We start from the raw sequence: 25,856 nt of genomic DNA, 5'->3' as shown, positions 1-25,856 counted from the left end.
AGGTGGCGAGAAGATGCAGGGTGGCGCCTAGGGATCCGGATTTTCTATCTACACACCGGTCTCCAGAGAGCCTAGTTGTGCAGGCATCCTGCTCAAAGCACGCTTCGGGGGCTTTCCCTCAGTCTCCTGCAGATAGGGAGTCCAAAAAGGTCGACCAGGCGGCTAAAAAGACTTTCTCTTCAGGAAGTATGGCACTAAAGTCTTCCAAAGCCACGTGCTTGCTGGGTCGTTACGTGCATGCCTTAATGGACTCAATGAAGTCTTTAGCCCCTAAGCTGCCTGAGGGTGATAAGGCATCCTTCTTGGAGGTAGTTGCAGACACTCAGGCCGCTGCCAGACAGGTGATCCAATCAGGGCTTGATACGGCAGATTCGGTGGCCAGGATAATGGGCTCATCCATAGCCAAGGAGGCAGGCGTGGCTTCGTTCATCTGGATTCTCCGCGGATGTTCAGGCCACCTTAGTGGATTTGCCGTTTGATGGGCAGAAGTTATTTGGAGAAAAGGCAGACTCTGCCCTACAAAGATTTAAAGACAGCAGGTCAACGGCTAAGTCTTTGGGTCTGCAAGCATCTGCTAAGGGATCTGCTTTTAAAAAGTTCAGGGGTTTCGGTAGATCATCCTTTCGCTCCTTCCGACAGCCTCAGCAGCAACTGCAGCAGCAGCAACAGCAGAATCCCCTCTATAGGTCCTATATAGGGAGACAAAGGGGTCAGAGAGGTTCTGGACGCAACCCCTCTTCTTCTTCCTCCTCCGCTGCTCCCAATGAGGCTTCAGGGAAGCAGCCCTAGATCCACCATCCCGGATCATGTAAGACCTGTGGGGGGTCGGGTGTCCTACTTTCTACGGGGTTGGAAATCTGTTACGACAGACCTTTGGGTTTTGAACCTCGTATAGACTGGGTACGCCCTTCCCTTTCGGGAGTTTCCTCCCCCTTACCCTCCTTGCCAAGGTTACTGCTCAGAGGACCATCTGCTTCTCCTGCAGAAAGAGGTTCTAGCTTTGCTTCAGAAGGGTGCAATAGAGGTGGTTCCGGAGCAGGAAAGGGGTCAGGGATGCTACTCCCGGTATTTCCTGATTCCCAAGAAGGACGGCAGATTGTGTCCGATACTGGACCTCAGAATCTTGAACTTTTACCTGAAACAGGAGAAATTCAAGATGCTGACCCTTGCGCAGGTTCTTCAAGCATTGCAGCAAGGGGACTGGATGGTGTCGCTCGACTTGCAGGATGCATCCTTTCATGTCCCAATCCTGAAGTCGCACAGGAAGTATCTCCGTTTTACGGTTGGGTCGCAACACTACCAGTTTGCGGTCCTCCCGTTTGTTCTTACTACCGCACCTCGAGTCTTCACAAAGGTGATGGCAGTGGTGGCTGCTCATCTCAGGAGGTCGGGGATTCCGGTTTTCCCCTACCTGGACGACTGGCTTCTGAAGGCAGAGTCCCCAGAGATGGTGCAGCGTCATCTGCAGGTAACATCTCAGCTGTTATTCGACTTGGGTTTTTCGATCAATGTGCCCAAATCTCACCTGGTGCCCTCTCAACGCAACCTGTTCATAGGGGCGGTACTGGACACTTCTGTGTGTCGAGCATTTCCTCCTCCTCAAAGAATTCTCGACATACAGGAGATGGTCCCTTTATTCCACAATGGAGCGGTTGTTCCAGTTCTGAAGGTCCTTCGCCTGCTCTGTCAGTTCGCTTCCTGCATCCTGTTGGACAACCATGCACACTGGCACATGAGGGAGCTCCAGTGGTGTCTCTGCAAGCAGTGGTATCAGCACAACGGACTTCTCAGGGAGTCGATCAGGATCTCCAGAGAAGCTGCAGCGGATCTATCTTGGTGGAGCGTGGAGGGCAATCTGTCTCAAGGAAAGCCCTTTCATCTTCCTCCATCGGTGGCCACAGTGATAACGGACGCATCCACTTTAGGGTGGGGTGTGCATCTGGGGTATCTGGAGATCAAGGGTCTTTGGTCTCCAGAGGAAAGGCTGCTTCACATCAACCTTCTGGAATTGCGGGCAATTCGTTTGGCACTCAAGGCCTTCCTCCCTTCCCTTCGCGATCAGTCTATTCAAGTCCTGACGGACAACACTACCGCGATGTGGTATGTCAACAAACAGGGAGGAGTGGGGTCTCTTTGTCTATGCAGGGAGGCCCTACGTCTGTGGACCTGGGCTCAGGTCCATCGGATTTGTCTGATGGCAAATCATCGGGCCGGGGTGCTGAACGTACGTGCGGACAGTCTCATTCGGCAGTTCTCCACCGACCACGAGTGAAGGCTCCATCCGGAGGTGGTTCGTCACGTCTTTCGAATGTGGGGAACTCCTCGGGTGGGCTGAAAGGAATGAGACATGCCTGGGACACACAAGGTGCTCCATGCATAGTCCAGTTCAAACCGGTGCTGGGGCACTCCAGCCCCAGCTCTGGCGCGAAACTGGACAAAGGAAAGGGGGTGTAACCACTCCCCTTCCTGGTCCCACCCATAGGAGGGATCTTGCAGGTAGCCCAGCCCACTAGCCCAGTATATTAGTAGCTAGTTAGGCCATGCTAAATTAGATTATCCTGAACCTGCAACTTGAACAGAAACTCTGGACCTTCGACATTCGATGAAAGAAGAAGACTGAAGAATCTCCCTTGTGGCCAAGGAGTGGCCACCCTGTGTGAACAGGCACCATCAAGAGACTTACCCTTTGCTGAAGTTCTACAAGGGACCGACTGCAGAGCCGGACCAGAGCCTTGACTTCCAGACTTCTCCGACCCTGATCCACATCCACAGCCGAGCTGAGATCCGTGGAGGCGACGAGAGACGTGGGACCGGCTACCTGGGAAAAGTGGCGAGTATCTTCCAGCGCAGCTTCTGAGGTACCCTCGAAGTTGTGCACCGGGAATTGAGAAGCCCCAACCCCAAGCACCATCTGCACCGAAGATCAGCCCCCCACACTCCACGAGTCCTGCGTGGGGCCCGTCTGCATTTTCCTGCTTGCCGCGTCTGTCCGGTTGCTTGCCCGTTGGCTAGTAACCTTTGCGACGACACACCTGCGATTTTCCACTGCTGGTTTCGCTCCTCCAGACTGGCTCCCGCTCCTCTGCAAAAGAGAAGCACCCCAGACCTTCCTGGTCTGCACCAGAAGCAAGTCCTCCATTCTTCGTGGGTTCCGCTTGCCAAGGCATGGTGAGTCCTAGTTCGACTTCGACGCCGCCGACAGCAAGAGCCTTCGTGGGACAGCTCGCCTCCTGGTCCTGGTCGTCCTCGACGTCTCCTGGTACCCGTGGCTGCTGCGACAAGCTTCACCTCTTCACCTGCATCTTCACAACATCGCCTGGTTCCTTCCTGGTTCCATGTGGTCACTGGCTAGTGACCCAGACTCTGTCCCTTCTGTTTGCAGGTATCCTTCCTTCTTGATCCTGGCCTTGAGATCCACCGGACACTCTCCACTGACTGCCTGTCAGCAACTTTCCTTCAGGCATCCATAGAAGTCCACGACGTAACCCGACGCAAGTTCACACCTATGCACCCGCAGCCCGTGGGCTAGGTAACTTGGGTACTTTGGTGCTCACAAGGGTATTGACTATCCTAGGGTCTAGTTTCCGAGTCTCGACTTTCTAGCTATACCAGAAGTGTCCTAAAACTGCTTATTTCTAACTGCTAGTGATTCTATTGACTTTTACGCATTACGCATGAGTGTTTCCACTCTGCACCTGAATCCCGTGGGCCTCCCACTTCCTAACTGTTGGTAGTATAGTGTAGCCCCAGCGATTTCCTAGGCCTATCCTATTTCCGTAACAGTGGTCCATATACCACTTACTAAGTATATGGTTTGCGTGGCCCCTAGGGCCTAACGGTATTACTTACCTGTGTGACTTAATGTATGCTTGAATAAGACTGTGTTGTACTTACCTCGAATCTCATAAAGAGTGCTGAGGGTTTGACTAGAATACATACACTTTATTTTATATATATATCTGTTGTGGTGTCCTTTCATTTGGTATTCAAGGGGTTACAAATGGTATAACAGCTGGCTTCACATGCCATTCAGAGTTTAGCCTAAGACTGCTCTTGTCCACGCTACCACTAAGATAGCTGGTCTATAAGGTTGACTTTACAACCAATCACCATAAGGGTTGTTTGGACTGATACAAGGTGTACACTAGAATTAGTGACATCATATATCAGGCCAACTTCTCACATTGGTGAGCAGCGGTTGGGATCTGAGCTTGCTGTTGTAATACCATTGTAGTCTTGAGATACTAAATTGAAAGATCACATAAGATATTGTTTAGGTACATATAACATAGAATATAAATACTTAAGTCCTACTGGACTTAGTTGTTGTAGGTTGAAGGGCCTAGCACACCCTGACTACAACTACTAGAGAGGTTTAGTAGATACAACTAGTGTAGGTAGGTGAACACACCACACCTTCACTAGAATCATGTCCCTGAATGGAGATCACACTGATACTCCTTCAGGAGAGGAGGATCCTGGACAGATTCCCTCTAGATATGATGCATTCACTTTCCAGGAGATGAGACAACTGTGTACCTCCAGGAGATTAAAACAGGGTTTCAACCCTACCCTTAGACAGCTAGTGGGGCTTCTGGAGGCCTATGATGCTGAAAGAGCTGCCAAGTATGGTGCCATAGCTGTAGATAAGGGCCTCCCCTCCACAGAAGAGACCCCTGACTTAACTGATACAGATGAGTTAGAAGAGACCTCAGAGAAAGAGGGAGGTAGCAAGACCCCAGTCAGAAGACTTAGTCAGGCTAACTTAAGCTTGCATGGGAGCTTGCATGGGAGCTTCCCTTACAGGCCCCCAAGTAATCTTAAAAAGAGAGATAGAAGGGGTAGATCTCCCTCAGGGGACTCTCTCCACTCCTATCACTGAAGAAGCTCCAATGCTTCATCCCACAGGGGGATGACTTCCCCCCAGAGGAGAGAGCATAAGGCCAGAATGAGGGAAGCAAATCTAAGGATTGAAAGGGAAGAACTTGCCCTTGCCAAAGAGAAGCTTGCTCTGGCCAGAGAGCAAAAATTGAGTGGGTCAGAACCTACTGGTGGCAGCAACATTCCTAGAGATAGGGATAGGTCTTATGACCATAGAAACCATAAGCAAGATAGTCCCCCCCCCATATCAGAATGGGGATGACATCCACAAGTGGATGACTGCTTTGGAGAGGGCCTGCAAAGTACAGCAGGTACCCCAGAGTCAGTGGGCAGCTATCTTGTGGCTCTCCTTTTCTGACAAAGGTAGAGAAAAGCTCCTCACAGTTAGTGATGAGGATGCTAACAATTACAAAGTCCTGAAGAGTGCTCTGATAGATGGGTTTGGCTTAACCACTGAGCAATATAGGTTGTTGTTCAGAGACACCCAGAAGACACAGACACAGGACTGGTCTGATTTTGTGGATTGTGCCACTAAGGCTTTGGAGGGTTGGTTAACTGGCAGCAAGGTGCAGGACTATACAGGATTGTACAACTTGATTATGAGGGAGCAGATCCTTAGTAATTGTCAGAACCAGCTTCTCCATCAACACCTGGTAGACTCAGATTTGACCTCTCCCCAAGAATTGGGAAAGAGGGCAGATAAATGGGTCAGGACCAGGATTAGGCCTAAAAATCAGGGTGGTGACCAAAAGAAAGATACCACCAAGCCTCAAGAGAAGGGTGGGGATACAACAAAAGAGAAATCTTACTCAGGGCCCCAAAACTCCACACAGGGTGGTGGGTCCCAAGCTCCCTCCTCTACCACAGTTAAAAAGCCTTATTGCCATGAATGTAAAATTCCTGGGCATTGGAAAACTGACAGCAGTTGCCCAAAGGCTAAAAACAAAACTGTTCCTCCAATTACTCCTGTCACACCACCTATTACTGTCAGCAGTAATCCCCCAGGTGGTGGGAGTGCCCCCAAACATTTGGTTGGGTTTTCTTGGGGAACACAGGGGGATCCTGGCTTAGCCAATTCCCCTACAGCAGCTATTCTTGTCTGTGATGGTGGCATGAGGTTTGCCAAATTCACTGCCTGTCCCAACACTCTGGGTAGGTACAGACAGGAGCCCTACATCAATGGTAGAAAAGCTGAGGCCTACAGAGACACTGGAGCTAGCATCACTATGGTGGCCCATAGGCTAGTTCCCTCTGAGCAGCTTTTGCCCGGTTTCTCATACCAGGTAACTAACATTGATGGCAAACAGAACAAACATCCCATGGCAGAGGTATGTCTCAGCTGGGGAGGTGTCACCGGCCCTAAACGGGTGGCAGTGTCCCCAACCTTGCCTGTAGACTGCTTACTGGGGAATGACTTAGAACTCTCAGCTTGGGCTGGAGTTGAACAAGACACCCATTCTAAAATGGTAGGCCTTTCACAAAAGGGTAGTGGGGTTGTGCCAGCCACAACCCCTGTCCAAGTAGATTTCCTCCCTGAAAAGGTTGGAAGGGCAGTGGTAGCCACAGCCCAGGCAAAGACGGACTTCCCCGTAGAGATGGGCAGAGCTGTGACAGTCACAGCTCAAACCCAAACTGAGTGCCTCCCTGAAAAGGTTGGCAGGACTGTAATGGTCTCAGTCCATACTCAGACTGACATAGGTGTAGTGAAGCCTGAAACTATGGATCACTCCACACAAACAGAGAGTAGTGGGGAGGAAGAAAAGTCTCCCTCTCCCCAGACATTAGGAAAAGGTCAGCCTCCTCAGGGATCTGACCTCACCCCTTGTGAAGGAACTGCCCCAGAGGTAACCAGGCCTGGCCTGGCAGAGCCTCTGATGTCAGTGGCCCCTTCCAAGGTGGGACCCAGTCTGGTGCAGGTAGCCTGCCTCTCTCTACCCTGCCTCAGTCAGCCCAGGGCTGCAGAGGTCAGGGAGGCCAGTGGACCCCAAGAGGGCCCCTGTCCACAAGAACCCCCCCCCATCAAAAGAATGAGGATTGCCTGGCTAGTAGCCCTAGCCAGGTGATGGTTAAAAACATTCCTGAGGGATCTCCTTTACAGGTAGTTAGGGACCTCCCCCAGAGGGATTCTGTTGGGCACAGACAAACATGGGACCTTAGGGTCCCAAACCTGACCTGTCCCTCCAGTAAGCCCACAAAAGGGACCCAGCCTCCAGCTTTAGGTAGCCAGAGGCTGACCCTGAGACCACAGTGCAACTCAGTTAAAGAAAGAAAGGCATCCATGGTGGAGGATGATTGGAGGAAGCTGAGGCCTCACTTTGAGGACACTCACTTCAGTACTCCATCTCAACACCAGCCTTTTACTTTGCAAAGACACACCAAAGGTGGAGATTCCCTATGGTGGAGACCCTATGATACCTTTAGGGTGAGGGATTGCTTAGTGGACCATGAGACAGGGGGTAACCATGCCAGTGCTGGTTCTTCCTTATATGACCACTTAGGCAATAGAGGCTTACCTTGTCAAGGACAGCCTTATCTCCTTTCGTTTGGGGGGGGTTGTGTAGGAAGGTGGATATCTGACTATGTTTACCCCCAACTTTTTGCCTAGTGTCTAGCTGGTTTTTCGACTTAGTTGGCCTGAGATCCTGCCATTCAGGGTCTCAGGCTGTCTGCTCTCTCTTTAAAATGGCCTCCATGCACCCTAGGTACATACCCAATTGGTAAGGATCACCTTATTGGACCCTGTACAGTGTACCCTAGGTACCCAGGGCATAGGTGTACCCTAGGCCTCCCATGGGCTGCAGCATGTATTATGCCACCCCTGGTCTGGCCTTCCAATCAGACACAACTGGCTGATCACTCAGCTGGGGCAAGGTCGTGTAATCACCCCTTGCTTAGATATAGTATACCTATATCTACCCTTAATATAGACACATGTATACCTATCAGCCACTCCTATGGCAGGCCTTAACAATCCTGGAGGCAGAGTGCTTGGTAACATGTGAGATGGTGCTCTAGCATGAGCTGAGCCTGTCTGCCGCTTTCGGAACCATGTCCTTATAGCAGTTCTATGATATAGCCTACCATATACTCTTAAAGTACCTTATAATCTTAAACGGTTATGGTAACTATGGTTTGGCTTTATCAAAACATGTCGTGTAAGGTGTCTAACACTTTGGAATAATACCCCCATACCATTTCTGGTGATGAGGATATTATTCCTCCCTTCTAGAGGGAGAGACATGTTAAAATCCTACTTTGCTGTTTAACTCTCACCAAAGCCTCAGCATCACAAAATGGATGCTGCTGCCACAGACACGAGTCTGACCTCCTGCTGCTGGGAGCACTCCCAGCCAGGGAGGCCTGGACAATAGGTTTCCTGCTTGGGGAGGTGCTAGCACCTCCCCAGACAGACTTTAGTGTATTGGGGCAGGGAGGGCTGAAAGGAATGAGACATGCCTGGGGCACACAAGGTGTCCCATGCATAGTCCAGTTCAAACCGGTGCTGGGGCACTCCAGCCCCAGCTCTGGCGCGAAACTGGACAAAGGAAAAGGGGTGTAGCCACTCCCCTTCCTGGTCCCACCCATAGGAGGGACCTTACAGGTAGCCTAGCCCACTAGCCCAGTATATTAGTAGCTAGTTGGGCCCTGCTAAATTAGATTATCCTGAACCTGCAACTTAAACAGAAACTCTGGACCTTCGACATTCGACGAAAGAAGAAGACTGAAGAATCTCCCTTGTGGCCAAGGAGTGGCTACCCTGTGCTAACAGGCACCATCAAGAGACTTTCCCTTTGCTTCGCTGAAGTTCTACGAGGAACCGACTGCAGAGCCCGACCAGAGCCTTGACTTCCAGACTTCTCCGACCCTGATCCACATCCACAGCCGAGCTGAGATCCGTGGAGACGACGAGAGACGTGGGACCGGCTACCTGGGAAAAGTGGCGAGTATCTTCCAGCGCAGCTTCTGAGGCACCCTCGAAGTTGTGCATCGGGGATTGAGAAGCCCCAACCACCATATGCACCGAAGATCAGCCCCCCACACTCCACGAGTCCTGCGTGGGGCCCTTCTGCATTTTCCTGCTTGCCGCGTCTGTCCGGTTGCTTGCCCGTTGGCTAGCCACCTTTGCGATGACACACCTTTGATTTTCCACTGCTGGTTTGGCTCCTCCAGACTGGCTCCTGCTCCTCTGCAAAAGAGAAGCACCCCAGACCTTCCTGGTCTGCACCAGAAGCAAGTCCTCCATTCTTCGTGGGTTCCGCTTGCCAAGGCTTGGTGAGTCCTAGTTCGACTTCGACGCCGCCGACAGCAAGAGCCTTCGTGGGACAGCTCGCCTCCTGGTCCTGGTCGTCTTCGACATCTCCTGGTACCCGTGGCTGCTGCGACAAGCTTCACCTCTTCACCTGCATCTTCCCGACATCGCCTGGTTCCTTCCTGGTTCCACGTGGTCACTGGCTAGTGACCCAAACTCTGTCCCTTCTGCTTGCAGGTATCCTTCATTCTTGATCCCGGCCTTGGGATTCACCGGACACTCTCCACTGACTGCCTGTCAGCAACTTTCCTTCAGGCATCCATAGAAGTCCACGACGAAACCCGACGCAAGTTCACACCTATGCACCCGCAGCCCGGGGGCTAGGTAACTTGGGTACTTTGGTGCTCACAAGGGTATTGACTATCCTAGGGTCTAGTTTCCGAGTCTCGACTTTCTAGCTATACCAGAAGTGTCCTAAAACTGCTTATTTCTAACTGCTAGTGATTCTATCGACTTTTACGCATTACGCGTGAGTGTTTCCACTCTTCATCTGAATCCGGTGGGCCTCCCACTTCCTAACTGTTGGTAGTATAGTGTAGCCCCAGCGATTCCCTAGGCCTAACCTGTGTTCGTGACAGTGGTTCTTATACCACTTACTTAGTATATGGTTTGCGTGGCCCCTAGGGCCTAACTGTATTACTTACCTGTGTGACTTAATATATGCTTGAATAAGACTGTGTTGTACTTACCTCGAAGCTCATAAAGAGTGCTGAGGGTTTGACTAGAATAAATACACTTTATTTTATATATATATCTGTTGTGGTGTCCTTTCATTTGGTATTCAAGGGATTATATATGGTATCACAGCTGGCTTCACATGCCATTCAGAGTTTAGCCTAAGACTGCTCTTGTCCACGCTACCACTAGGATAGCTGGTCTATAAGGTTGACTTTACAACCAATCACCATAAGGGTTGTTTGGACTGATACAAGGTGTACACTAGAATTAGTGACATCATATATCAGGCCAACTTCTCACAGTCCCTTTATTCCACAATGGAGCGGTTCTGAAGGTCCTTCGCCTGCTCGGTCTGTTCGCTTCCTGCATTCTGTTGGTCAACCATGCACGCTTGCACATGAGGGCGCTCCAGTGGTGCCTCCGCAAGCAGTGGTATCAGCACAACGGGGATCTCAGGGAGTCGATCAGGGTCTCCAGAGAAGCTGCAGCGGATCTATCTTGGTGGAGTGTGGAGGGCAATCTGTCGCAAGGAAAGCCCTTCCATCTGACTCCGTTGGTGTCCACAGTGATAATGGATACATCCACCCTAGGGTGGGGTGCTCATCTGGGGGATCTGGAGATCAAGGGTCTTTGGTCTCCAGAGGAAAGGTTGCTTCACATCAACCTTCTGGAATTGCGGGCGATTCGTTTGGCGCTCAAGGCCTTCCTCCCTTCCCTTTGCGGTCAGTCTGTTCAGGTCCTGACGGATAACACTACCGCGATGTGGTATGTCAACAAGCAGGGAGGACTGGGGTCTCTTTGTCTATGCAGAGAGGCCCTGCGTCTATGGTCCTGGTCTCAGGACCATCAGATTTGTCTGATAGCAAATCATCTGGCCGGTGTGTTGAACGTACGTGCGGACAGTCTCAGTCGGCAGTTCTCCGCTGATCACGAGTGGAGGCTTCATCCGGAGGTGGTTCATCACATCTTTCGGACGTGGGGGACACCTCGGGTGGACCTGTTCGCCAATCACGAGAACGCGCACTGCCCGTCATTCTGCAGTCTCCTGTTTCCGATGCAGGGGGCGTTGGGGGACGCGTTTCAGTTGAGTTGGGGCTCGCGACTCCTTTACGCGTTTCCTCCCATACCCTTGATTCCTCGGGTTCTGAGGAAGATTCGACAAGACCGGGCCCAAGTCATATTGATCGCCCCGGTTTGGCCAAGAAGGGTGTGGTACACAGATCTTCTCCACCTCTCCTCGTGCCCTCCGCTCCGTCTCCCTCTGAGGGCAGACCTCCTCTCGCAGTCGGAGGGGCAGGTTCTACACCCCCACCTTCAGAGCTTACACCTTCATGCCTGGAGATTGAACGGGGCAACCTGAGTTGTTTCTCTCTCCCGCCTGTTGTGGTGGATGTTATTTTATCAGCCAGGCGACACTCCACCAAGTCCATTTACTCTTACAGGTGGTCGAAATTTGTTAAATGGTGTGGGGAGAGATCCCTTGACCCCTTAAAAGCCCATCTTTCTAATGTGCTCCAGTTTGCTCTTTCCTTGTTCTGAGGTTTATCAAGGGCCTTACAAACATGTTTCCTCCCACTCCATTTGTAATGCCACAGTGGAACCTTAATCTTGTTTTAACTTTTCTGATGGGGTCTCCTTTTGAGCCTCTTCACAGTTGTCCTTTGAGAGAGGCTGTTGTCCTTTAAGACGGTCTTTCTTGTAGCCATAACCTCGGCAAGGAGGGTGAGTGAGCTTCAAGCTCTAAGTTCCAAACCTGCGTTTCCTACATTACATGCTGAAAGGATGGTTCTCAGGACCAGGGCTGCTTTCCTGCCAAAAGTTGTTACTCCATTTCATTTGGGGCAGTCTATTACTCTCCCTGTTTTTTATCCACCTCCTCATCCCTCCAAGGAGGAGGAAATACTCCATCGCCTGGATCCAAAGAGGGCTGTGAGTTTTTATCTGGACAGGACTAAAGACTTTCGTCTAGATGATCAACTCTTCATTGGCTATGTTGGTCATTCGAAGGGGAGAGCGGTGCACAAGCGCACTTTATCGAGGTGGATTATCCTTGCCATCAAGATCTGCTACGCCCTGGCTGGTAAGACTCCTCCTGTGGGTATTAGAGCTCATTCGACTAGAGCAAAATCATCTACATCTGCCTTGGCCAGGGGAGTTCCTGTGGCAGATATTTGTAAAGCCACGACTTGGGCCTCCCTCCATACTTTCGCGAAGCATTATTGCTTGGATTCAGAGATGAGGAGGGAGGGCCACTTTGCGCGCTCTGTGTTGCAAGACTTTCTGGTATAGGAAGGTGGACACCCTCCTCCGGGATTGGGGACTGCTGTGGGAATCTATTCACAAGGTGAGGAATCCACTGGCAGATGTATCCATCAGAAGAACAAGTTACTTACCTTCGGTAACGCTTTTTCTGGTGGATACAGTATCTGCCTGTGGATTCCTCACTGGCCCACCCGCCTCCCCGTTGTCCACCTTTGTATACCATGAAAGAGGTCTTGTTGAAATGTTTTTATACTTTCTTGTACATTTGTAGGAAATGCTTGTTTATTTAGCATTCCTTTTCTTTGTATGCTATGTATATGTGGTTGTTTATGGTATACTGTGTATACTTTGAGTCTATCGTTGGTCCACCTGTTCGGCTCGGAGGCACGGAAAAAATGGGTGGAACTGACGTCATCACGCCGACGTGGGCCTTTTATGGCTCCGGTGACGTCATATGGAGTCGCGAGCGGAGCCGATGCATTATGACGTCACCACGTCGACGTGGAGTGCTGGGGAAAAAAGTTCCGTGGAATGCTGGCGCAGGGGATATTCACAAGGTGAGGAATCCACAGGCAGATACTGTATCCACCAGAAAAAGCGTTACCGAAGGTAAGTAACTTGTTCTTCTGGTATAGAAGGGTGGACACCCTCCTCCTGGAGTGGGACTCCTGTGGGAATCTATTCACAAGGTGAGGAATCCACTGGCAGATGTATCCATCAGAAGAACAAGTTACTTACCTTCGGTAACGCTTTTTCTGGTGGATACAGTATCTGCCTGTGGATTCCTCACTGACCCACCCGCCTTCCTTGTGTCCACCCTTGTATACCTTAAGTATATGATGGTGTTTCGAAATGTATTTGTTATTATCAAAGGCAGTGTGTTATTTCTTTTGCCTTTCTATTTATTCTCCACACTGTGTGTGTTGCTTTGTATATTATGTACTGTGTATACTGTGTATATATTGTTGTCAGTCCGTCCGTGTGCCTCGAAGGCACAGAAAAAAAGGCCGGAACTGACGTCATCACGCCGACGAGGTCTTCTTATGGAGCCGGTGACGTCAGCGGAGTCGCGAGCGGAGCCGTGTCTCTGTGACGTCGTCTTCGACCTCATCGGCGTGGACTGCTGCAAAAGTTTCCGAATGTTGCTGGCGCAGGGGATATTCACAAGGTGAGGAATCCACAGGCAGATACTGTATCCACCAGAAAAAGCGTTACCTAAGGTAAGTAACTTGTTCTTTCCGGCTCCAGGTACGGATCCTTCTCATTTTTTAAATGCAATGTATGGTATGTTTGCCAGAGCGCTGTCATTCATCATGGTCTTACCACCTCATTTTGCCCAGGCACCTTTTATGCCATTTATGCTGATGACCCCGAATTGGCCTCTCCTGACGCTGAGGTTCTCGACGTCGATACCATCCCAGTAGGGTAGGATGAATTATTCTCCGGCGCTGTCAGGCTCCAGTCCGGCACCGTCTCAATTATGTGTGACACCAACGCTGATACCCACGATAAGGTCAAAAAGAGAGGCGCAGAGGCTTCTGGAGCAGAAAGAATTCCAGGAGCAGCAGGAAGAGCCTGAGGAAGGGAAAATAGTGGACATGCACAGGTTTGAAGGGTTTCAGGAAGCTAATGGACTGGAAATGTTGCCAGAGTTTGACCTTTCTTCTCCTAAGAGTCTTCCTTCACAGGAGGTCTCCTCCTACCGCTCAGTCATCAGGAATGTGGCTGATCTTTTAGACTTGCAGTTGCCCACTGCGGATATTAAATCAAACATCTTAACAGAGGTTCTTCACTCTCCTTTATCAGTGATAGAGCCTCTGCTCCCATTTAATGAGACTTTGATGGAGCCCATTCTAGAAGTATGGCAAAAGCCTATGTCTGCCCCAGCTGTGTCCAGATCAGTGACAAGGCGGTACAAAACTGCACCTGGGGATCCAGCTTTTTTACCTACACACCTGTCTCCTGAGAGTTTAGTAGTTCTGGCGTCAAGCTCTTCCAAGCAATCTTCGGACTCTTTTCTGTCCACTACTGGAGATAGGGATTCCAAAAAGATGGAGTAGTCGGCGAAATAGGTGTTTTTGTCAGCCAGTATGACTTTAAAGTCGACAAATGCAACGTGCCTACTTGGTCGCTACATCCAGGAGTTGATGGATTCAGCTAAAGAGGTGATCCTTAAACTCCCAGAGGATGTCCTGAGCCATTTTGCAGAGGTGCTGTCGGACACTTAAGCTGCGACCCGTCAGGTTATTCAATCTGAGCTCGACATGGATGACTGTTGCTAGAGTGATGGGTTCCTCAGTGGCCACTAGGAGGCACACCTGGCAGAGGGGGTCTGGCTTCTCTCTTTATGTTCAGACCACCCTTTTGGATTTACCTTTTGATGGCTCCAGATTTTTCGGATCCAAGGCGGACTCAGCGCTACTGCACTTCAAAGACAGCAGAGCCACCGCTAGATCACTAGGCCTGCAGTCTCAACTTAGGGGTTTTGGTTACTGAAGATTTTGGGGCTTTGGAAAGGCTACTCCAGTTTGGGCGCAACAGCAACAGCAAAAACAGAAGGTGAACCTGCTGTATATTGTAGGAGAGTAGGATCTGCTTCTTATGGTTACCCCCACTTTTTGCTGATGTATCACTGTTTTCGACTTAGTCTAACTGGGATCCTGCTATCCAGGACCCCAGTCTAGCTGCTTTCTCCTCTAAATTCATTGCATGTACTTTAGGTAAACTCCAGATTGGATTCTGGGGTCCCCTTATAAGTCCCTAGTATATGGTATACTATATACCAAGGGCCTTGGTACCCTAGAGGCCTCCCAGGGGATGCAGCATGTTTTGTGCCACCCCTGAGAGACCATTCAAAATGGCACCATAGGTCTGCTACTGCAGCCTGTGTAAGGTGGTGCATGCACCCCTTACTTAGATATAGATTCACTATATCTATTCTAAATCACTGCACATATAAATCTATCAGTCACCCCTATGGCAGGCCTTATCAATCCTGAAGGCAGGGTGCTGAGTTTTATGTGAGAGGGTGCACCTGCATGAGCAGAGCCCCTCTGAAGCCTTCAAAACCTATTTTCCGGGGTTGTTTGTGATGCAGCCAACCATATATATTTAAGTGCATTATAACCTCACGGTAAATGCTAACTTTAAAACGGCTGCTTAGAAACATGTGTTTGGTGTCAAACTCCTTGGAATCATACCTCCCCACCAGTAACTGGCGGGGGAGGTATGATTCCACACTTCTAGAGCAACATATGTGACACACCGGGCTACCCAGTATCAGCTTTCTCGACCTAGGCATCACAAAATGGATGCTGCCAGCCACAGACACGAGTCTGCCCTCCTGCTTCTGAGCCAAGCTCGGGAAGGTTTGACAATAGGTTTCCTGTCACAGGGAGGTGTGACCACCTCCCAGACAGGCTTTAGTGTATTGGGGCTGGGTGGGTGCACTCTGAGAGTGCTTTGATGTCTGCACTGGGGGCACATTTGGTGTCCCTGTGCATAGTCCAGCTCAAACTGGTTGCAGGAGCCATTTGCTCCTGCTCTGGCGTGAAGCTGGACAAAGGACATGGGTGTAGCCACCCCTCTGTCCTGACCCTTCCATAGGTGGGTCCCCAGAGTTTGTCCCACCCCTTCCTTGGGTATAAAGTAGGAACTCCTGACTACAGGACTTTAGATTTTACCTGAACTAAACTCTGCTACAGAAACCAAGTACTTTGACGATCTACTGGATGACTGTAGAATCTCCCTTGGAGCAAAGGAGTTACTCCCCTGCAAGGCAAGCACCTTTAACGCATCTCACCGGTTTGTATCTCCCAAGCTCCTGAGGACTCCTAAGATTTCTGCAACACAGGAGGTGGGTTCCCAAGGTCTCTTAGGTCGATCTGCTCTTTCAGCAATTCTGAGACCAGTATCCCTCGTGAGGACCGTGCAACCCGAACCCCTGTGCACCGCGTACTTCTGCAGTAGCATATGCTTTTTGGTGATCCCTAAGGCTGTGCTTTGGGCTAAGTGTAGTCCTGACCTTGAGCAGTATTTCCACTGAAGATTTCCGGCCTACACTCCTTGAGTGTTCCGTGGGCTGGTATTTCGTGATTCAGCTCGAGGTCCCTTCGCGATCCCTGGTCTGTTGACCTATGGGTTGATGTGAAGGCAACTTTGACTTTCCGTGGGTCTTCCTGGTTGCTCCAGATGTGCCCTGACTCTCCATAGCTTGGAGAGTCCCCAAGACCATGCTGGTCCTCACCAAAGCTTATTTCCTCTGCCCACATTGGTTGCAGTTGCCAAGGCTTGTTGGTGTTCAATCCGGACACTGACCTCCCAGCACTCGACATCCTTCGTGAGACAGCTCACCTCCAGACTTTGGTCATCGTCGACGTCTCCTGGTCCCCGTGGCTGCAGAGTCAAGCATCGCATCATCTCACCTGAAGCACCCGACATCTGTGGGCATTCGTTAATCGTGCCAATGGTCACCCTGAAGTGACCCAGAGTCTGTCCCCTCTGCTTTCAGGTTCTTATCACCTCGGATCCAGGCTTGGATTACACCGGACACTTTTCATCTTCCCGGCAGCAGCACTTTTCCGCATCATGCCATTGAAAACGACGAAGGTTCCCGACATCACTTGACCCCTATGCACCCGGCTCCTCTGGGATAGGTAACACGGGTATCTCTGTACTCTCAAGGGTGCTGGCCTTAGAACCTTCTATGTTTGAAAGAGTTTGCTCAAAGTCCTCTCCAAAGTGTCCTTAATCTTTAAAATTCCAACCGCGACTTTCCCATAGGATTGTACGGAGCTCGCATCTGTGTTCACAGACTGCACTCGTCCGTCGTGGGTCCCCTGTGTCACTCCTTTGGGTGGATCCTTGGGGTCCCAGCGCTACGTGCTCTAGGCACTGTGTCTAGTTAAGTCGTGGATGTTATACCACTTTCTTAGTATATGGTTCTGCCTTCCCCTGGACCCCACTGGGTATTGTGCTATTTACTCTTGTTCTAGTGATTTAATATTGTGTGCTTTGTGCTCTAATCTCTGATCTCATATAGAAGTTAGTAGAGAGTGTTTAGTAATAAATACATATATTTTATATATCTCTTGTGTGGTTCTCCTTTCATTTGGTCATTCAGGAGGTTCTGATCTGGTAAAGCAAGCTGCTTTACATTCCTTCGAGACTTAGCCTGAAGGCAGCTCTCCATAGCTACCACTAGGATACCTTTCAATAAAGGTTGTCTTTAACCTAATCATCAATAAGGGTTGCTTGGACTGGTACAGGGTGCCCACTTTAATTAGTGGACAGCATATACCAGGCCAACTTCTCACATTGGTGTGTAGCGGTTGGGATTCAAGCTTGCTATTGTTTTACCAGATACATTTCATTGAGTGATTTACTGAAAACCACTAAAGGTAGACTAGAATAAGTAAGTTCTACTGAACTTAGAGTTGGGTAGTCAAGGGTCTAGCACACCCTTTCTCCAACTCGAGAGTTTAGTCCCCACTAGGTTAGGTAGGTGCCTACACCACATAACTCCAGTATGTCTTCTATGCCTGAAGCCAGTGGCTCCTTGCCAACTAAGTATGACCAGCTCTCATTTCAGGAATTGAGAAATATGTGTACATCTAGGAAATTGAAGACAGGCAGACATGCAAGCACTCAACGTCTCATAGAGACTTTTCTTTTAGATGACCTCAGAAAGACCCCTGGGTCTGATGAGGCAGACAAATTGGATTGGACAGCAGAAGAGGACAGACCAGGAAGTGAAAACCTCTATGACCTGGACTCAAATGCTGACCAGGAGGATCAAGATTATTTAAACCTGGACAATCCAATTCTTCCTTCAGGTGTAGGAGAAGGCCCCAGTGGCCCTCTCTTCACTTCACCAGGGAGAGTTAACAGTATACTAAGAAGATCAAGAGCTCCTTCTCAGGAATCTAATCATTCTGGTACTTCTGTAGGGACCTCTGCTTCTCATAAAAGGGACTCCTCTTATGAGAAGAAGTGTCAGTTACTTGAGTATGAGAGGGACAAACTCAGAATCAAGAGGGAGCAATTTGCCTTAGACAGGGAATCCCTAGAGCTCCAGAGAGCTTCCAGAAGGTTGGGGCTAGAGCCCCATGGTGGCAGCATCAATGTCCCTAGAGGTAGAAAACATACTCATGACCATGGGAACTTGAACAAGATAGTCCCTCCCTACCAGAGTGGGGATGACCTCCACAAATGGATAACTTCACTAGAGAGGGCCTGTAAAGTACAGAGGGTTCCTCAAGAGCAGTGGGCAGCTATCTTGTGGATTTCTTTTGCAGACAAAGGGAGGAACAAGCTCCTCACTGTTAGAGGATGTTGATAATTACACAGTCCTGAAGAGTACTCTCATTGATGGTGTTGGACTTGGCCCTTTTTGCAGGGTCATCCCTGTAGTTTTTGCCTTCCTCCTGTATTTGTTCTGACCTGTTGTTGGCTGTTTTATGACTCTGGGCACTTTATCACTGCTGATCAGTGCTAAAGTGCATATGCTCTCCCTATTGTAAATTGATGTATGAATTGGTGATTCCATAATTGACTGATTTTGTTTACTTGTCAGACCCTAGTACAGTGCACTGAGTGTACCCAGGGCGTGTAAATCCAAATGCTGCTAGTGGGCTTGCAGCAGTGGTTGTGCCACCCACAGAAGCAGCCTTGTAAAATGTGTCTAAGGTCTGCCATTGCAGAGCCTGTGTGCAGTCTGGTACTGTCATGCTGACTAGTCAAGTGCACCCACTTGCCAGTCCCTAAACCTTCCCTTTTCTTCATATCAGACACCCCTATGGTAGGCCCAAGGGCAGGGTGCATTGTAAGTATAAGCCCTGGTGTGTGTGTGACATATCCTAATAGTGAATTACAGCCATTTTCGTTTTTCACTATTGCAAGGCTACCTGTTCTCCATAGGCCAGTATGGGCAGTTAGATTATTGCATTTTATAATCCTAACTGACTCAGGGAACATGGTAGAAATTCAAGTTTAGTATGCCTGAAATCCGAATGATAAAATGCATCTTTTAGTGAAGTTGGTTTTAACATTCTGTGTTTGAAAATACCACTTTTAGAAAGTAGGTATTTCTTGTCTAACTTTCCAAGCCTGCCTCTGCTAGGTTGTGTATTCTTTGTCTGGAGTTTGAGTGACAGGGCTGGGGGATTCCAGGAGACAGGGTGAGTCCTCCCAGTGGTGAATAGAGAGATCTGCATCTAGATGGGAGGGAGGAGTTGCACCTGGGACCTGAATAGGACTGTGCCTGTCCCCCACAGTGCTGGCTCCACCCCCTGTGGTGCATCTGATGTCTCTGCCCTGCACTGTGAAGGAAGAGAAGGAATCATGTCAACAAACTGCTCCAGGGCTGTGCTTTCCCTCCACCATGCTGGCTCCACCTCCTGTGAGGCGTCTGATGTTTCTGCCCTGCACTGTGAAAGGAAAGAAGGAGTCATGTCAACAGAGTGCTCCAGAACTGGTTTGGACTGGGCAAAGGCCCCTCTGCCCTCAGAGGACAAAGGATTTTGGGTTATAAATATTGGGACCCTGATCCCAAGAAATTAGATCACTTTTGGAACAAGAAGAAACATTTACTGAGGAGCGGAACCTGAAGAAACTGAGGAGAGACTATCCCTAAGCTGAAGTGCTACTTGGGGGATTGGCTTGCAGTGGTTTGCCTGACTGCCAAAGGAAGGAGAAGAGACTTTGTGTGCTTATTTCAACGTGTAAGGATCTCGAAGGGCTTGGAACAGAGCTTGCCTCCTGCTGAAGTCTCAGGGACAACAGACTTCAAATCCCAGCTCCCCAGAGTTCTGTGGAAGTGCCTGCTGCTGTTTTGGGCCTTCTGAGGGACTGCGTGTCGGAAGGAGCTGGAAGCGCGACTCAACGAAGCCGAAGCGAGTCGCCATTGCTGCTGCTGCCGTCACACTTCTGAACAAGGGTGTCGCCGCTGGAGTTGTCACACTGCACCGCATCGAGAGAAGCGTCTCGCAACGAAGAGGAAGCGCGTCGCCTTCGCTGCTGCCTGCCGTCGCACTTCTGAACAAGGGTGTCGCCGCTGGAACTGTCGCATTGCACCGCATCGAGGAAAGTGCCTCACATCCCAAGAATAGCGCGCTGCCGTCGGAGCTGCTGTCTCGCATTTCTGAACCAGGATGTCGCTGTTGTAGTTGTCGAATTGTGCGGAAGCTTCACGCAAACTGGGAGAAGAGTGTCGCAGCTGAAGCTGTTGCCGTCACACTTCTGATGGATACATCTGCCAGTCGATTCCTCACCTTGTGAATATCACCTGCGCCAGCGTTCCACAGAACTTTTTTCCCCAGATCTCTACGCCGACGTGGACGTCATAATACTTCGGCTCCGCTTGCGACTCCGTGTGATGTCACCGGAGCCATAAGAGAGCCACGTTGGCGTGATGACGTCAGTTCCCTTTTTTCCGCGCCATCGACGCGTAACGGTTTTCCAGCACTCTCCTGCTACTTTGTAGTCTTGTAGTGGTTATTGTTTCTGGATTCACCATGTCTTCGACGAGGAAGTCAGGTTTCAAACCTTGTAGGGAATGTGGGGGCCACATGTCAATGACTGACCCCCATGAGGATTGTTTGTGGTGTCTTTCTTCTGACCACGACGTGGAGGACTGTTCCAGCTGCAGAAGAATGAACCCCAAGGCCCTGAAGGAGAGAGAGGAAAAACTCTTCATGGCCAAAGCAAAGAAGGAAAGAAGAGGTAGAAAGAAGCAGAAATCGAGGCCGGAGTCGTTTGCTTCGCACTCTTCGAAGTCGAAGAAACATTACAAGAAGAGGAAGCATAGCTCTCGGCGCCGGTCCTCGAGGAGTAAGACTTCGAGATCGCTGTCGCCTCGACGTCGAAGTAAGGATGTTGTATCTCCTTCTCCATCTCCTAGGAGGTCTCCAGAGAGGTCGCCTTCGCCGAAGCGGACTCTGGCGCTGTCCCCGGCGCGGTCCCAGGTGCAGTCACCGGCGCAGTCACCGGCGCCAGTGGAGTCTTCTGCTTCTGACGCTGATCAGGAACAAGAGAAAGCTTTCTCCAGGACCAGCTGATCCTGCGGCGCCTGGTGAGGACACTTCGGCTCTGGTTCCGGGTACTCCTCGACCGGATTCAGAATCAATCCCTTATCTGCAGTTCCCGGCGCCGGGTGCAGATTCAACGTATTTCCTTAATGCGATGTATGGGATTTTTCAACGGGCTGCCTTCCCATCCACATATAGAAATCATTAGTTTGAAAACACAAAAGTATTATTTTTCTTTTTAGCTGTATTTGAATCCACATAAATGTTATTACAATACAGGACTGACCAAACAACTAATTAAATCACAACACAATCACTTCTGATTCCCTGCACGTCGGCCGAAAATTGATCAATTTTCGTCCGACGTGCAGGGAATCGGAAGCTCATTTATTGCGCTCCTAATCTCGGTGATCGCCTTGACGGCACCGTCCCCCGACCTGGGATTATTTAATCTTTAAGAGTATATATTGAATTGACGGAGTGAGAACTTTATTGATTTCACCGTATGTGACACTAGGATTAATTAATTTTCCTAGCCTTCAGGCTGACATATAGATTATTGTCCTGATGAAGACCCGCCACTGATGCGTACAAACTTACACATTATCCTAGGGTCGAAACGTCGACGTTGTCTATCAGATTGGTCCATGCAATTTCACCATTTGAAAAATAGAAGATATATGTTGTGGTGACATATGCGATTCACTTTGGATCAACTTCGCTTTAAATACACATTTGTCTATATGTGCATATATGTAGTTTTTTGATGTCATTTTATGTTGATTGTTATTTTACTATGCACTGTTGGTCACTATATATGTTGTGATTTAATTAGTTGTTTGGTCAGTCCTGTATTGTAATAACATTTATGTGGATTCAAATACAGCTAAAAAGAAAAATAATACTTTTGTGTTTTCAAACTAATGATTTCTATATGTGTGTGTATAACTGTGATTAAGTACATCTTTTCTCAATAGCTTTCTAACACATTTAGTGTCATTTAAACTAAGTTTATTCCCAACAGAACCAAAATTTTTGCTCTATGTACACACCCAGGTTCTGAGGGTCACTGGGTTACCCCATTATTCCTAATGGCTGTAGGAAGGTGGATATCTGACTATGGTTACCCCCAACTTTTTGCCTAGTGTCTAGCTGGTTTTTCGACTTAGTTGGCCTGAGATCCTGCCATTCAGGGTCTCAGGCTGTCTGCTCTCTCTGTAAAATGGACTCCATGTACCCTAGGTACATAACCAATTGGTAAGGATCACCTTATTGGACCCTGTACAGTGTACCCTAGGTACCCAGGGCATAGGTGCACCCTAGGCCTCCCAGGGGCTGCAGCATGTATTATGCCACCCCTGGTCTGGCCTTCCAATCAGACACAACTGGCTGATCACTCAGCTGGGGCAAGGTCGTGTAATCACCCCTTGCTTAGGTGTAGTATTCCTATACCTACCTTATATATAGACACATGTGTACCTATCAGTCACTCCTATGGCAGGCCTTAACAATCCTGGAGGCAGAGTGCTTGGTAACATGTGAGATGGTGCTCTAGCATGAGCTGAGCCTGTCTGCAGCTTTCGGAACCATGTCCTTATAGCTGTTCTATGATATAGCCTACCATATACTCTTAAAGTGCCTTATAATCAAACGGTTATGGTAACTATGGTTGGGCTGTATCAAAACATGTCGTGTAAGGTGTCTAACACTTTGGAATAATACCCCCATACCATTTCTGGTGATGAGGATATTATTCCTCCCTTCTAGAGGGAGAGACATGTTAAAATCCTACTTTGCTGTTTAACTCTAACCAAAGCCTCAGCATCACAAAATGGATGCTGCTGCCACAGACACAAGTCTGACCTCCTGCTGCTGGGAGTGATCCCAGCCAGGGAGGCCTGGACAATAGGTTTCCTGCTTGGGGAGGTGCTAGCACCTCCCCAGACAGCCTTTAGTGTATTGGGGCAGGGTGGGCTGAAAGGAATGAGACATGCCTGGGGCACACAAGGTGTTCCTTGCATAGTCCAGTTCAAACCGGCGCTGGGGCACTCCAGCCCCAGCTCTGGCGCGAAACTGGACAAAGGGAAGTGGGTGTAACCACCCCCTCCCAGGTCCCACCCATAAGGCGTGACCTAGCAGGTATCCCAGCCCCCCAGATTAGTATAAGAGTGGGAGTTGGGCCTCAAGACTTTAGATTATCCTGAACCTGCAAAACTGAACAGAAACTCTGGACCTTCGACATTCGACGAAAGAAGAAGACTGAAGAATCTCCCTTGTAGCCAAGGAGTGGCTACCCTGTGCAAACAGGCACCATCAAGAGACTACCCTTTGCTTTGTGAAACGTTCGACGAGGAACCGACTGCAGAGCCCGACCAGAGCCTTGATTTCCAGACTTCTCCGACCCTCATCCACATCTGCAGCAGAGCTGAGATCCGTGGAGGCGACGAGCGACGTGGGACCGGCTACCTGGGAAAAGTGGCTAGTAACTTACAGCGCAGCTTCTGAGGTACCCTCGAAGTTGTGCACCGGGGATTGAGAAGCCCCAACCCCAAGCACCATCTGCACCGAAGACCAGCCCCCCACACTCCACGAGTCCTGCGTGGGGCCCTTCAGCATTTTCCTGCTTGCCGCGTCTGTCCGGTTGCTTGCCCGCTGGCTAGTGGCCTTTGTGACGACGCTCCCTGAAATCTTCTGCGCTGGTTTGGCTCCTCCAGACTGGCTCCCGCTTCTCTGCAAAGAAGAAGCACCCCAGACCTTCCTGGTCTGCACCAGAAGCAAGTCCCTTGTTCTTCGTGGGTTCCGCTTGCCAAGGCTTGGTGAGTCCTAGTCCAACTTCGACGCCGCCGACAGCAAGAGCCTTCGTGGGACAGCTCGCCTCCTGGTCCTGGTCGTCCTCGACGCTTCCTGGTCCTCCTGGCTGCAGCGACAAGCTTCACCTTCCCCTGCAACTCTTCACGACATCGCCTGGTTCCTTCCTGGTTCCACGTGGTCACTGGCTAGTGACCTTGACTCTGTCCCCTCTGCTTGTCGGTTTCTTCTCTTCTTGATCCCAGGCTTGGGATCCACCGGACACTCTCTCCTGACTGCCTGTCAGCATCTTTCTTCAGGCATCCATAGGAGTCGACGACAAAAACGACGCATCTTCACCCCTATGCACCCGCAGCCTGTGGGCTAGGTAACTTGGGTACTCCGGTGCTCATCAGGATAGTGACTATCCTAGTGTCTAGTTTTCAAGTCTCAACTTCCTAGCTACTCCGGAAGTGTCCTAAATCTATCTATTTCTAAACTGTAACATTGCTATTGACTTTTACGCATTACGCGTGAGTGTTTCCACTCTGCACACGAATCCCGTGGGCCTCCCACTTCCTAACTAACGCTAGTGTAGTGTAGCCCCAGCGATTCCCTAGGCCTAGGCCTAATCTATTTCCGTGACAGTGGTTCTTATACCACTTCTTTAGTATATGGTTTGCGTGGCCCCTAGGGCCTAACTGTATTACTTACCTGTGTGACTTACTGTATGCATTAATAAGACTATGTTGTACTTACCTCTAAACTCATAAAGAGTGCTGAGGGTTTGCTTAGAATAAATACACTTTATTTTATATATATATCTGTTGTGGTGTCCTTTCATTTGGTATTCAAGGGATTATATATGGTATCACAGCTGGCTTCACATGCCATTCAGAGTTTAGCCTAAGACTGCTCTTGTCCATGCTACCACTAGGATAGCTGGTCTATAAGGTTGACTTTACAACCAATCACCATAAGGGTATTTGGACTGATATAAGGTGTACACTATAACTAGTGACATCATACATCAGGCCAACTTCTCACAATGGCCTTCCCATCCGGCGCACCATCTGGTCCCGTGGGTCCTATGGCATACACCTTGGGAGTGCCGCAGCATTATGCTCAGGCCCCGTTTATGCCCTTTTTGCCGATGGCTCCATCGTGGCAGTTTCCGGCGCCGTCTGGTTATCCATCTCGACTTTGTCTGGAGCGGCCTTCTTCGGAGCCTTCCTCGACGCCGTTGCCGACTCCTTCGGCTCTGTGCCCGGCGCCGCTGACTCCGGCCCCGTCGACTCTGGCGCCGCCGAATCCACGTTCGGTTCCACCGACTCGGCGTACGGCGCCGCGGACGCCGGTTCCTCGGATCCGTTCAAGGAGAGAGGCCCAGAGAGTCTTGGAAGAGGAGCGTTATAGGGAGGAAGTGGAAGAAGGTGAGGTGGACGCATCTTCTGATGACTTTGAAGGCATTCAGGATGCTAGTGGTCTTGATACCACTCCGAAGTGGGAGCATTCTTCGACTAGGTCTTCGCCACCACAAGAATTGGCCCCCTATCATTCAGTTATCAAGAAGGCCGCAGAGTTGCTGGACTTGCAGTTACCCTCTGCTGAATATAAGCCAAACCTCCTAACTGAAGTCCTGCATTCACCAACTTCGAATGTTGAACCCTTGTTGCCTTTTAATGAGGCTATCTTGGAGCCTGTAATGGATGTTTGGCGTAAGCCACTCTCTTCGCCTGCAGTCTCCAGACAAGTGGCAAGGAGGTATAGGGTGGCTCCGGGAGATCCAAGCTTTCTTTCTTCCCACCCTTCTCCAGAAAGCCTTGTGGTGCAAGCTTCATGTTCGAAGCATTCTTCAGGCGCCTTCCCTCAGACTCCTGCGGATAGGGATTCTAAAAAGACTGATCAGGCAG

General features: G+C 49.8%; 1 protein-coding gene across 3 annotated transcripts in view; it reads left to right on the top strand.

Moving 5' to 3' along the window:
• Nucleotides 1-25,856, top strand: part of LOC146811702 (uncharacterized) — a 1,283,263-nt gene that overhangs the window by 575,135 nt on the left and 682,272 nt on the right. The window lies entirely within an intron of this gene.

Source organism: Triturus cristatus, chromosome 7 (genome assembly GCF_964204655.1).
Source record: "Triturus cristatus chromosome 7, aTriCri1.1, whole genome shotgun sequence".
Taxonomy (NCBI): Eukaryota; Metazoa; Chordata; class Amphibia; order Caudata; family Salamandridae; genus Triturus; species Triturus cristatus.
The sequence above is the reverse complement of the archived record's forward strand: the minus strand, read 5'-3'. Positions and strand labels throughout refer to the sequence as shown.